The sequence below is a fragment of the Gorilla gorilla genome, chromosome 1, assembly GCF_029281585.2.
Source record: "Gorilla gorilla gorilla isolate KB3781 chromosome 1, NHGRI_mGorGor1-v2.1_pri, whole genome shotgun sequence".
Classification (NCBI taxonomy): domain Eukaryota; kingdom Metazoa; phylum Chordata; class Mammalia; order Primates; family Hominidae; genus Gorilla; species Gorilla gorilla.
In genome coordinates this window covers 97727829-97742140 of record NC_073224.2, presented here as the reverse complement: position 1 = coordinate 97742140, position 14312 = coordinate 97727829, and the positions used below count along the sequence as shown (strand labels likewise).

Genomic DNA, 14312 nt, shown 5'->3' with positions numbered 1-14312 from the left:
ACACTTAGAGAACCACTGCTTTAATATCTAATCTCTGGCATTTAAACTAATAAGCAATGTCCATATACCTTTGCATTTTCTAATAGTAAATAAACAAAAGAACAGTTCTGATATGCCTTCAACAAACTTTAAATCTTCAGACTCTTGAAATGTTTTACTTAAGTGGAATAGAACCTATAACTTATTCATCTTGGCTCGCAGTGATTCCCATGAGTTCAAAAGACAGAGCCACAGGACAGTCTAATACTAGATAATCTATGACTTCATGAAAGCATTTGTTCACAAAATACATAACTATTAGGGTACAGGGACCTTGCTTTTATCTTCTCCATGCATCTTCTCTACAGAAAATTCAATAAAATTATGAAGATTTTTATACTCATAATGATAACTCAACTTATGAATGTACACATAAATATCACAATGAATCATCATACTCAAGACTCAGATTCAGGAACTTCATCATCAGGGCAACAGTAATATTCCACAAAAGATACTTGCCCCCCTTCATTCTAATAATTTACTATAATGAAAGAAATCCTGTTAGTTGTGTGAATAAAATACCTTACAAGATAGGACTAACGTGTTTGTAAAGGGTATTAGCAAAGAAATAAAATCTGTTGACCTGGGTCTGATTACAATGAAATGCTTGCATCAAATAAAAATCTTTGGAAGTCAAATTGCAAACTTTCTAAATTTTCAAAAGTAGATAACCTGAAATAATGCTTGTCAGGAGACATGATAATCTGTAGGACCTCAGTCGTCACATCCAATCTGGGAAATGCTTCAGAGTCCCTCTGACTGCAGAATAATTTTATTAATAACATTGGTGCTGCAGAAGTCAAAATCCAGAGGCTCCTCAGGCTCTTGAGTATTGATTTTGCAGACTGTCACCATTCGTCTTTCTTCCAAAAATAGCATCCAAGGGTCACCATAACCTTGGTAACACATTCAAAGTGCAGTTAAAATCCCTGGCATAGGACTTGATCCAAAAATAAACAGTCTAAAAGGACAATTAAGTTAACTTTAAAAGTAACAGACTCTTCGTGACATGTAAACTCTTAAAATACTCCAGCCTTTGCAGTGTGGCCCAGATGCTAGAAAGCCCTTCCCAGCTAAGTCCCTGGGGAAGTAAGCTCCAGCTCCCTGAAAACAGGAGGCAGTGAAGCACTCTTAATTTTTGTTTTCAATTTCATTGATTTCAGCTCTAATTTTTTAAAACTGTATTTTCTTATGCTTACTTTGCAGTTAATTTACTCTTATTCTTCTAGTTTCCTAATGTGGGAGCTTAGATGATTGATTTTTAGGTCTTTCTTTTTTTCTAGCCACATGCTTTTAAAATTACAAAACACCAAGGAGAGAGAAGATCCTAAAAGCTTCCTGAGAAAGAATAGATCATATCTGAGGATTAGGAATAAGAATAGAATTGGCATTCTTGACAACAACACTAGAAGCTAGAAGAGAGCGGAGCAATTCCTTTAACATTTGAGGAAAACAATTTTCAGCCTAGTCTTCTATACCTAGCTGATAATTATAATAATCACATGTACATGTAAAGAAGGAACAAAATTATTCAGGAATCTCCATGTCTCAGTTTGTTTGGGCCTCTATAACAAAAATACTATAGACTAAGTGACTTATAAACAACATTTATTTACACATTTATTTCTTACAATTCTGGAGGCTGGGAAGTCCAAGATCAAGGTGCCAGCATATTCAGTACCTGGTGAAGACTTGCTTCCTGGTTCACAGACAGCCATCTTTTTTCTTTTCTTTCTCTCTTTCTTTTTTTTAAAGGCAAGGTCTTGCCATGTTGCCAAAGCTGGACCCTAAGTCCTGGACAGCAGGTGTGCACCACCACACCTAGCAAGATGATGGCTTTTTGCTGTGTCCTCACATGGCAGAAGAGATGAAAGTGCTCCCTGGGCACTATCCCACGTAGTATAAGAGCACTAATCCTATTCACGAAGCCCATACCCTCAAGATCTAATCGCCTCCCCAAAGCCCCACCTCCTAATATCATCACATTAGGGGTTAGGATTTTAACATATGAATTTTGGGGGTAACACAAACATTCAGTCCACAAGGATGATGTCACCCCAGGATAATGGTGACCAGAAGCCCTTGAACCTTGACTTGTACACAGCTAGACTGAAACTTGTTCAAAACAGGGGGACGGAAAGCTCAAAAAAGAATATTTCCTAAGGAAAAAGTGTGTGAGATATATGTGTAAGTTTTGCAGGTAGTGTGGGTGGTTGCAGAGAAATTACCTGAACTTATTTTGAGAGAAATTTTACTATTTTGGATCTTTTAAAAGAATTAGCAATAAGCACGTCAAGATGGAACAAATTATTAAAGATATCTCACTGACTTCAGAAAAAAATAAAGATGCATAAAGAAGGAATCTAAACATACTACATGGCTTAACTATTAGTTTTATTTAGATAGTTATGGTAATGTAAAACACCAAACAGTGATTTAATCAACAATTGTGAAATGACCATATTGGGAAAGTGGGAAGAGAGACGATGTACATGTATTTGTAAGATGTAGGGTTCCAATAATGTAAGAAAAGAGGTGTAAGAAAACTAAATTTGTATCTTCTATTGCAGCAAATCAATAGATAATGGAGTGGCTGAAATTGAAAACTAGGAATGTAACAATATTATGAAAGGTTAAAAAATGTTGCCTTGAGTGAGTGGGAATTGGAAGTGGTAAGGTATGAGGCAGGGGACTACTCTTTATTATCATCATTGTAATATTATTGATTTCAATCAATAGTAATATATTAACTGAATGAAAATAAATTTAAAACATAAATAGCTCTACTAAATGCTCATTGAAGTATCTTCCTATTCTAAGGATTTATATTCTATACCATTTAGCTCTACTAAATTTTAGCTCTACTAAATACTCACCAAAGTATCTTCCTATTCTAAGGATCTATATTCTATACTATCCTAAGGATCTACATTCTACACCATTAATCCAAATATGACCTATGATAAAATATAATAATATTTCAGAAATAGAATTCTGTACTTCCAGCTAAGTGAATTTGGAAAGGTCCAATTAGAGAAAAACAATAGCACTTGGACTAGTCCTATTAGAAGGAATAAGAGTTTTAACATGTGGAAATACAAAAAGTGGAATTCTAGGCCAATGGAATTGAATAGTCAATATTTATGGACCACCTATATATAACCAATTATTGATGCATTCTCTAGAGTCCCTAATTGCCTCTGGCACACAGAGCTAACCTTTACCACTCAGCCAGTAAGCCAATAAGTGAGAGATCTTTTTCACAGGCTATCTCATGTAACCCTACCACTCTATGTGGTAAATATATTAATTGAAACCCATAAGTGAGGGAACAGAATTTAAAGAAGTTAAGTCATTTGCTCAAGGGTACCCTGCTAGTATGTGGTAGAGTCAGAATTTAAACCTGGTTATTTTCTAAAATTCCAATGCTCTTTCCATCACTCTGCCCTGCTTCTTGGCATATTTGTACATAATTTATATATTCTATATAATGTGATCAAATGAAAAAACCCTGGAGAGGCAGGGCCTTCCCTCCTCCAAGCCCACTTATTTCTGGTTCTCGCTCACCACATTCTTCCCTTCTCCTTTAACACAGCTCAAAACACAGCTAGACTTCCTACTGGAGAGAAAGCAACAATCTTGAACTGTTCAAGATTCCTACTGCAAACAACATAAGCTTCCCTTGATAGTTTAAGGAGACAGAAACTTTATTAAAAATATTAAACCCAGGCCAGGCACGGTGGCTCATGCCTGTAATTCTAGCACTTTGGGAGGCCAAGGTGGGGGAATCGCTTGAAGCCAGGAGTTCAAGTCCAGCCTGAGCAAAAAACAGCGACCTTATCTCTCCAAAGAATTTTAAAAATTAGCAGGGCTTGGTGACACATGCCTGTAGTCCCAATTACTTGGGAGGTTGAGGCAGGAGGATCACTTGATTGTCTAGGAGTTTGAGGCTGCAGTGAGTGGTGATCAAACCACTGCACTCCAGCCTGAGTGACAGAGCAAAACCCTGTCTGAAATACACACACACACACACACACACACACACACACACACATACACACACACACATCCCTCAGAGATCACTGGAGAGTCTGAAGGACTGAAGGAACAAAGTCAAGACTAAACTCACAGAAAAAACAAAAATGTGTTTCCCACACCTTCTCCCTCCACCCACATACACACACACCAAACCAGGCAACAAAACTATTCTGGATAAGTTCACTGTTTCTGCTCCCTAAACATATAATGCCAAGACCTGACTACACTGCAACTGCTAAATCTACAGAACAAATGCCACTTCCGTATGTACTTCGCAATTGCTGCTATTGCCTAAAACCCAGATGTCTGAAGCCAGCCACATCAGCAAGATGGAAACTCCATGGAGAGCCAGGTTCTCATGTTGATGACTTCTAAATCAAGCCTCCCTTGGAAGCATCTGACAGGGCAAGCCTAGTTCACCTGTGTCCATCTGGGCTGCAAGAAAAAAAAAATGAGAATCTGACTCCTGTCTTCTGAGTTGGGGACGTGAGAATTATTACATGTGAATTATTTAAAAGGTTCTGGGAAGGCACAAATGTGACACATGACCACTAAAAACTCATTCAAGAGAGATAAGGATTCCAGAATTATTCCCAGATTTCTGGCTCAGGAAAGTAGGTGAATGATAGTGTCATTACAGAGGCAGGGAGCACCCAAGGAGGAGTAAGTCAAAGTAAGTGAGGAAAATGTGGGTTTAGCAGTGGAGGTGTTGCGTTTGAGGTGCCCAAGAGATATGTAAATGGAGATGTTTAATTGAATATATGAGCCTGGAGCTTAGACGAAAGGTCAGAACTCCAGACAGTAACGTGGGCAGCATCCAAATACAGATGGCAGCTGATGCTGCAGAACAGGATGAGACTGTCAGGAGAGGCCATCATGAAGGAGAAGGGGGCAGGCCTCCAAGCCAAGTAGAGCTCAGACAGCAAGTGGTTGGGCTAAAGAGGAAGAGTCAACAAGGAAGACTTACAAAGAAAGGTCAGAGCAGTAGAGAAAAGAAGCCAGACCTGGTGGAGTGCTGGAAGGCAAGGCAAAGAGTATTTCAAGGAAGATGGCACTCAGTGACGTAGTGTGTACTTGAGTATCGCTAAGAGAGTAGATCTTAAATGTTCTAACACACACACACACTATGTGAGGTGGCAGACATGTTTATTAACTTTATCATTTCATAATGTACACAAATATCAAAACATCACATTGTATACTGTAAATATACAATTTTTATTTGTTGATTATACCTCAATAAAGCTGGTGGTGGAGTGTGAGGGGAAAGAAGGATAGGGCTCAGATCTAGCAAATCCTGTTTCAGATCTAGGAAACATCCAACAGATAATTATTTGCTTCCACCAGATTTTACCCATCATTCTATGATGTTTAATTTGGTTTGCCCTACTTATATTTGATATCAACGTACTGAAACAGGGAGCAGGTAAAAAGGCAACAAGGGTGAGGCAAAATATTAATAAAAGCCAGAGAATAGATCCTAAAGCTCTTCCAGCTTCTGAACCACCTATCTTTGTCCTCATCGTCAGTGTCTCTCCTCTTTCCACCTCATAAACATGGATGCTTTGTTTGTGACATGAGGCTGTCTCTGTTTTCCTGTTGGCCAGCTCATCAGAGCGCTCTGGGGCCAGGCCCTTCCTGGCCTCCCTCTGCCCACATACACTAGGCTCCAGGTGAATCTGCACATACCTCGCCCTCTACTTCATCCCCCTCCCCGATCTGGCTAATTCTTCCTCACCCCCAGGTCCTTCTTTATATCTCACTTTCTCCAAAATTATTTTCAAATCCTGCAAGCCCAAGTCTGAGTTAAGTGCTCCTGTTGTTTATTTTCCCATCATCTCCAGGACTTTCCATCACAGCAATAAAGTGGAAAGAAGTAAACTCACAGGCTTGGGCACCATACCTGTGCAAGTTAAAATCCCTGCTCCACCAACCTGTGTGGCCTTGAGCAAGTCTCTTAATCTATTGAAGGCTGTCAGTCCCTAATCCTAGAAGGTGTTGTGAAAATTAAGAGTTTACACGTTTAAAACACTAAGCAAAGTAACTGAAATAAAGAACTCAGTAAACTCTATCCATTATTATTATGACTATCAATATATTGTTTTACGAGGGCTGATGTCTTGTCTGCCTTTTTCAGTGAAGTGTAAACTCCTTAGGGGCAGAAACTGAATCTGTATAAAATAATTGCAAACTCAAATCACCAAGACTCACCACCTTAAAACTCCAAGTGTACATTTGAAACTTTGTGCTACACATTTTTATTTAAATACATAATGAAAAATTCAACCTCTACATATCCTAAATCATTGATTGTCTTAGGACTCTAAGTACTTTCTCATTCTTACTTCCCTTTTACTGTTAATGGAACCACAACTCTCCCACTGACCTAGGCTCCCAACCCAACAGTCTCTACTTCTTCGCTTTTCCTTGACCCCTACACTACTCAATGTCCTTTATATTGACAACACTAGTGATAGGGCTGAGTCAGGGTGATGGTAAGGATGATGGCAGTCAGGTGAGGTTGTGATAAAAAAATAAAAATGATCACCATGGCTGAGACTAAGTTAACCTTTAAGTGTCAGTGGAAGGAACCATACTTGTGCTGAACTGTGGAAGTATACCTGAAGACAAGGATGGGGGGATCAGGAGGATGATTCTGGTATTTACAGCCCACCATTTATATTAATCAATTATTAATAAATTCTTAATAACCTATGATGCCATCTGTGTGTTATAAAAAGCAATGCCAGGCTTTTTCTTCATTCTGGATAAAGTCTTTTTTTTTTTTTTTTTTGAGATGGAGTCTTGCTCTGTCACCCGGGCTGGAGTGCAGTGGTGTGATCTTGGCTCACTGCAACCTCTGCCTCCTGGGTTCAAGCGATTCTCATGCTTCAGCCTCTGGAGTACCTTGGATTACAAGTGTCCACCACCACACCCAGCTAATTTTTGTATTTTTAGTAGAGATGGGGTTTCACCACGTTGGCCAGGCTAGTCTTGAGCTCCTGACCTCAAGTGATCCGCCTGTCTTGGCCCCCCAAAGTGCTGGAATTAGTTGTGAGCCACCGTGCCTGGCCAAGTCTATTTTTTTTAAATGTAATAGTGATAAGTGGCAGAGTTTGGTAGATTTCTGCATTGCCAGAGTGATCCTTTGATCCCTAAGTTTTTTTGCATAATTAAACATTTTTCAGTTTATTCTTGCTTCTTTCCTGTTTCTCATTTAACAAAGTAGATGAAGGGAAATTACAAAATAGTGGAAAGATTTAATATAACTGGTGATAAGTTGAGTCTCTAGGTGGAACATCGGGTGGACAGAAAAAGAGGAAGAGGCATAGATGAGGCACAGGATGCTTTTGATGTTATCAGGCCTGCTTGAGGTCTGGGGGTGACTGAACTGCCTCTGGAAAATGGCTTTGAGGTATGTGACTGTGAGATGTGAGACACAAAAGTTATGTCTCTGACACTTGGATCCTACATCTTCCTGAACATGTGGCCAAGAAGTTTTTTCAATAAAAGAACATGCCTTAGAACCATGAGAGGAAGGAATGCCAGGATTCAGGAGCTGCATGAGTCAGCTGGGCCCGATGTTTGCTGCTTCATAATGCCAAGGGCATGACTTACAGCTTCAGTCTGGTTTTCCCCAATTCAATACCAAAACATATGCCTCCATGGAGGCAAATGATGTTCCTCCACCAAGAACCAGTTTCAATGAAACTGCAGTGTCTAAGTAACTGCAGCTTTTTCTTTCTATGTATTGATGTCTGACATGATTTAAATATTTGTCTCCTTCAAAACTCGTGTTGAAATTTAATCCCTGATGTGGTAATATTGAGAGGTGGGGTCTTTAAGAGGTGATGAGTCGTGAGGGCTCTGCTCTCATGAATGGATTAATGGCTTAGTGGACTAATAGCTTATGATGGGGGTGGGGCTTGTGGCTTTAAAAGAAGAAGAAGAGACCTGAGCTAGCTCACTAAGCTGCCTCTCCATGTGATGCTCTCTGCTGCCTGGGGACTCTGCAGAGTCCCCACAAGCAAGAAGGCCCTCACCAGATGGGCTCCTCAACCTTGAACTTCTCGGCCTCGAGAACTGTAAAAAATACATTTTGTTTCTTTATAAATTACCCAGTTTCAGGTATTCTGTTATAAGCAACACAAAATGGACTGAAACAATGACTAAGAGCAGCTGTGTTCACAGGTATCTCCATTTTCACATTTTAACTTAGTTCATCACCAAACCCATTACATCTTACTTCCCTCCTTCATACTTTATTCAAAGAAAACACTGACGAATTTCTTAAGAAAACTTGGTTAAGGACTGTCATTTGTATGAGATGGAAAAAGTGTTTGTAGCCTGGGAGACAATTTCTGGCAAGTGAGACAAGCTGTGAGCTTCTGACCTAGGTGCTTACAAGCATTCTTTCAATTTAATATTCCTAACAATCCTGCAAAGTGAGTACCGTCATTATTCTTATTTTATAGATGAGAAAATAGAGGCTTAGCGGTGTTGTGTGAATGGACTAAGGTCATACAATTAGTGAATGGTAGAAATAGGATTTGAACTTCATCTGGTGTAGCCAAAGTACATCCTCCTAAGCACTAAAAAACACTGCCTCCTGGTGGCAAGATGAAGAAGTTCAACTCCATAACCAAAAGGATAAAAACCAAGGTAGATCAGGATAGAAGCACAGAAGGTAGACATAAAGCATGTCACTTGCTTAAAGAAGCCCCTGTGTTGGATTGTTTGTTCAACCCCCTTACCTACAGGCTCCTCTGCTTAGTTTCACTATCTGGTTCTTCCTTAAGAAGTTTCTTTCCTAGTTTCACTCCTTTACTCTCAGGATAGCTGAATGCAAAACCAACCAAACAAACACAGGATCACTCTGCTTAGTTCTTTAAATTATGTACCAGTCAAAACAAAAATGGCCACTCAAAACATGTACCCTGAGTCCCAGAATCACACAATCATAAGAATATACACATGGTTTCCTACGACGAAGTTATTCTTCTAAGCTTTCCATAAATCACTGCTCTTTCATCTCTGCCCTACCTATTCTATCGGTTTTTAGTTCAGTAACTATTTGTTTTCAGTAACTGGACTCTAGACCCCTTAACCAGACAACCAAAGTGCCTATTCTCCCAGCTGCTAGAAGTGTTAAAGCTGATATCTGAGTCTGTGTTCCAGGACTGCCCTATGCTGAAGGGAACTGCCTTCCCCAAGGTTGCATCCTTCCATGGAGAAAGCCTGAAGCCAAGGATATAGGGTCTATGAGGAAATTCAAGGTCACAGCCTTCTTGCCTCACTTAGGCATAACTAGAGGCCATCCCAGCTCTAGGGTTCCCAGGGGGATTGGCTGCAGCCCTCACTGCAATTTAACTTCTCCCTCTGCCCAACCCAGTTTCCCTCTCTCCTTTATAGGTGTTCCCAAGAGCACCCTCTAATAAACTTGCAGGCAAATCTAACAGTCTATTTCTTGGGGACCCAACATAAGACAACATTCAACTGTTAACTTCAGTCATATTCACAAATACTGTCACTTTAAATAAAGTGCAGGAATGCAGTGTAAAGATACATACACCAGAAAAAGATGTGAGTATAAAGTGCAAAAATATACCAGAATGTAAAAATAATACATGACTTTAAAGTCCATGAATCAGTCTCTCTCGCATGCTGCTAGAAAGCGTGTGATTGCTTCACATTTCATAATTTTGTCATTGTAATTGTCATCACGCCACTAAAATTCCATGCCTTTCAATTTTTGTTTTTGTTTCTATCTCTAAATAAAAATGTTTAATTAAATGCCTTCTATGGACACTTCAGACCAAGTCCAAAACTTTACCTTAAGGTGAGGACTCTTACTATTTTTCCTACAAGGTTGTGTTTGGGAGGTTATTCTTTTGTCTTTTATTTTTTACCATGAGCTGTTTGTCTAGTCTCCTGACATGGTAACTGGAGACACAGATCCCTCCGTCAGAGTCAGCATCAAACATGCGTAAGGCATGTTTTGACTCTAGCAAACCATCAGGGAAATAATTTTTGATCGTTCTTTGAGTTAAAATTGTCTTTTACATTGATGCTAAAGACTTTCCCTAAGCAACCTCTACCACATCAGCATAAAGTGTCTGAGTTTCAAAGATTCCACCTCAAATGGCTCCCTTGTGTTCAGCACCATCACTTCCTCCTGGTATTCTTCTTCCTGAGTAACTTCCTATTGACCTCCTTTCCCTTTCAGTCTCTTGCTGAAATGGAAACATCAGAATGAAGGGGCAGGCTGTATGTTGGAAAGATGAATCACCATTAAATGAGAAACCTCAATCCTAATGCTAGTCTTGTAGAAATTGGCTTGTATGGTCCTGAGAATGGTAAAAATAATTAATACAAATAACTTTAAACGTTACTTAATAAAGTAACAAATAATACAGCTAGAAAAGAGAATGACAGGATAAAGGTTACATTTTTTATATTTAGCCATTCTTGGTCTTGTAAGTGTAGAAGACAGAAAAGCTTGTGTCCAATCCTATTAATACTTTAAAGCCATGTGTGGCATTACAACCACTGAAAAAATGCTGGGTAGAGTCAGTCCACAATGACATGCTTGTCACGACGTGCTTTGGCAGGTTCTGCCTTTCCCTTTACTTATTCTAGGCTGGGTCCCTTTTGACTACTGTCAGCAGTGAAGAGGAGGAGAAACTCCTCTGATTTCTGAAGATTCACAAGTTACAAGACTATCTTATATGCTTGAGGATGGCCAGCATGTAACTGGTGACAATGAATAAAATTATATACTTACAAAGTGCAATCGTTACATTATCCTGATCATCTCTTGTGTTGAGAGCAGTCTGTAGGATGGGATGAATCAAGGCAGACAGCTGAAGTCCTGCCCTCTGGATGCCCTTGGGGGAAAAGGTATTTGGAGAGTAACTCAGGGTGTGATGTGTAAAGGATGTGGTAACAATTGATATGAGTGTGTCTGTGTTCACTGACACACCAGCAATTGCCAAAGCAAAAATGGCGGCTTTGTCCCTCTCTATTGAAAAGGGCCTGCTTAGAATGTGGATGCTTAAACTGCTGTCACCTATAAAAATATTCTAGCATGAAAGGGGCCTCAAGGACACACAAAACAGAAAGTAAATGGTATCCACTGAAGTTAGCAATGTAGCAGGGCCACAGGAAACAGAGGGTGATTGCCCAAGGGCACACACACCCTAAACATAGCCCTATTTCTAATGTTCAAATTAAGGAAAAAAACAATTAAGTGAAATCCTTAGGTGAGTCATCTTATCATGAATTAAAAATTATTGAAAAAAGAGGGCAATTATAACCTAACAATTCTAATTCCTGATATTTACTGTAGGAAACAAATATATAAACTCATTTAAATAAATGACTATTCACAATTTTAGCAGTAAAACATGAAAATATTATCTGAACATGAAAAACTAAGAGACTAACCACCAAAGTGACTCAGGAAATGATTCACCATGTTGCATAAGCTGAAAACAATTAAGTTACTATATAATATGTAGAAGATGGCCTAAATGTTATAAATATATATATGCAGCAGGAGTTTGTAATAGCAGATAACAATTTTAGCCCTAACTATGAATAAGTTAAACTCCAAAAACATACTCCGCAATTACACAGATTAGAGACTGGCCCCTCTTCTGGACCCAGGCCCACATTTTCAGACTGAAGGAGGTTAAAGCTTATTTTCTGAGGACAAGGAAGAACACGGTGAAGGGTAAGGTGGGAGAGGTGGGGAAGCATAGGCAACATCATATCAGGAAGTGGAGAAGGAGGTGAATCCTCATGTCCTAAGTATTCTCTAGGCCCAGCCACAACTCTGGGAATAGGAACAATTGTACCTACGTTCAGACAGAGAAACCAAGATGCAGAGGAAAGAGGATAGGTTACTTGCCTGAGGTTACAAAGGTGTAAGTAGAGGAGTCAAAATTTGATCCCAGGGGCTGGACGCACTGGCTCACGCCTGTAATCCTAGAACTTTGGGAGGCCTAGGTGGGCGGATCAATTGAGGTCAGGAGTTCAAAACCACCCTTGTCAACATGGTGAAACCCCATCTCCATTAAAAATACAAAAAATTAGCTGAGTATGGTGGTGGGCACCTGTAATCCCAGCTACTTGGGAGGCTGAGGCAGGAAAATTGCTTGAACCCAGGAGGCGGAGGTTGCAGTGAGCCAAGATCGCGCCACTGCACTCCAGCCTCGGTGATAGAGTGATGCTCCGTCTCAAAATAAATAAATATAAATAAATAAATAAATAAATAAATAAATAAATAAATAATTTGATCCCAGAACTTCTATTTCCAGAGGCTGAAATCTTAACCCCATACCATTCTGATTTCGCATAAATAAAATACTGAAAGCACATTAACCCATACAAATACACAAACACACGCAACTTCATGACACTAATGGAAAAGAAGTACTAATGACAGCATATATATAATTCTACAAGATCTAGCATGATACTTCAATTCCCCTTCCCAGCCATACAATATTAAAAGGCATCTAAATTTCCTGAGAGTCAGTGCAGTGACGTAGCCAGAACACACTGAATTCTGGGAGAAAAATTGGATTTAATATTTCTTACAGATTAACAAATCTTATTCACTGCTGGTAGCATAGGGAGATACAACTTGTTTAGAACATAATGCTGTATTATCTATTAATTTTGAAGACACATACATCTTATGACACAGCACTCCCAGTCCCAGCAAAACTTTTAGCAGCACTGTCAAAGCCAAAAAACGGGGAAACCTGTCAAAGGGACAAATAAATTGTGGCATATTCATGGATACTCATGTGCTGGAATACATTACAGCTGTGAAAATGAACTGCAGTTATGACATAATGAAGATCAGCAAGTTACAGAGGAATGTATATAACATTTTATTTATTCAGAAAATATATATATACATATATATGTATGTGTATATATATATATACAGAGAGAGAGAGAGAGAGAGACGGAGTCTTGTTCTGTCACCAGGCTGGAGTGCAGTGGCACAATCTCGGCTCACTGCAACCTCCACCTCCCAGGTTCAAGTGATTCCCCTGCCTCAGCCTCCCGAGTAGCTGGGATTACAGGCGCCTACCACCACGCCTGGCTATTTTTTTTTTTTTTTTGTATTTTAGTAGAGATGGGGTTTCACCATGTTGGCCAGGATGGTCTCGATCTCCTGACCTCATGATCCACCTGCCTTGGCCTCCTAAAGTGCTGGGATTACAGGCATGAGTCACTGCGCCTGGCATATTTAAATTATAAAAATGTGTAAAAACTTAATATATTGTTCATTGTTATAAAACTTAAATGAAAAGCAGAGAGATAATAAGACACAAAATTTAGTCGTAACTTCAGGAACTGGAAAGTGGCTAGAACCAGAGGACAGACGGGAACTTCAGAAATAATGATAACACTCTATTAGGTTGGTGCAAATGTAATTGCAGTTTTTCCCATTTAAAAGTAATGGCAAATGCCACAGCTACTTGTGCACCAACCTAATACTAATATTTCATAAATTGGGTGGTAGGTACATAGCTATTCATTGAGCTGGTGTACTTTTACACCTTAAACATGTGCTTAAAAGTGTTCCGTATGCAGTATTCAACAATTTTAAGAAATCAAGGCCAGGTGCGGTGGCTCATGCCTGTAATTCCAGCACTTTGGGAGGCCGAGGTGGGTGGATCACTTGAGGTCAGGAGTTCGAGACCAGCCTGGCCAACATGGTGAAACTTTGTCTCTACTAAAAATATAAAAACTTAGCTGAGCTTGGTGGCGTGCACCAGTAATCCCTGCTACTCGGGAGGCTGAAGCTGGAGAATCGCTTGAAACTAGAAGGCAAAGGTTGCAGTGAGCCAAGATTGCACTACTGCACTCCTGCCTGGGCGACAGAGCGAGACTCTGTCTCCGAAGAAAAAATGAAAAGAAAAGAAATCAAATGTTCTCAATGAATTTTTTTAAGTATTGGTAACTTGACATACCATACAAATTTTTTGCAATGATTTATGAAGATTTACATTTTAAAAATCAACTTTCCAAAATTGAGAATGTCATTTTACCTTTTTGCTTTGTATGTCTAATTTATTTGGGGCCAATTATTCTTAGTCTAGGCTGCTTATGCGAAAAAGGTAAAAAAAAAACCCTGAATATCAAAAAAATTATTATTTCTTTTATTAAGCCCATTTCTTTTTGTCTCTGTTACAAAAGCAATTTAAATC

General features: G+C 39.3%; 1 pseudogene; it reads right to left on the bottom strand.

Moving 5' to 3' along the window:
* Positions 1 to 122: 122 nt before the first annotated feature.
* On the bottom strand, positions 123 to 999 carry LOC129527035 (cell cycle checkpoint protein RAD1-like; annotated as a pseudogene).
* Positions 1000 to 14312: the final 13313 nt, after the last annotated feature.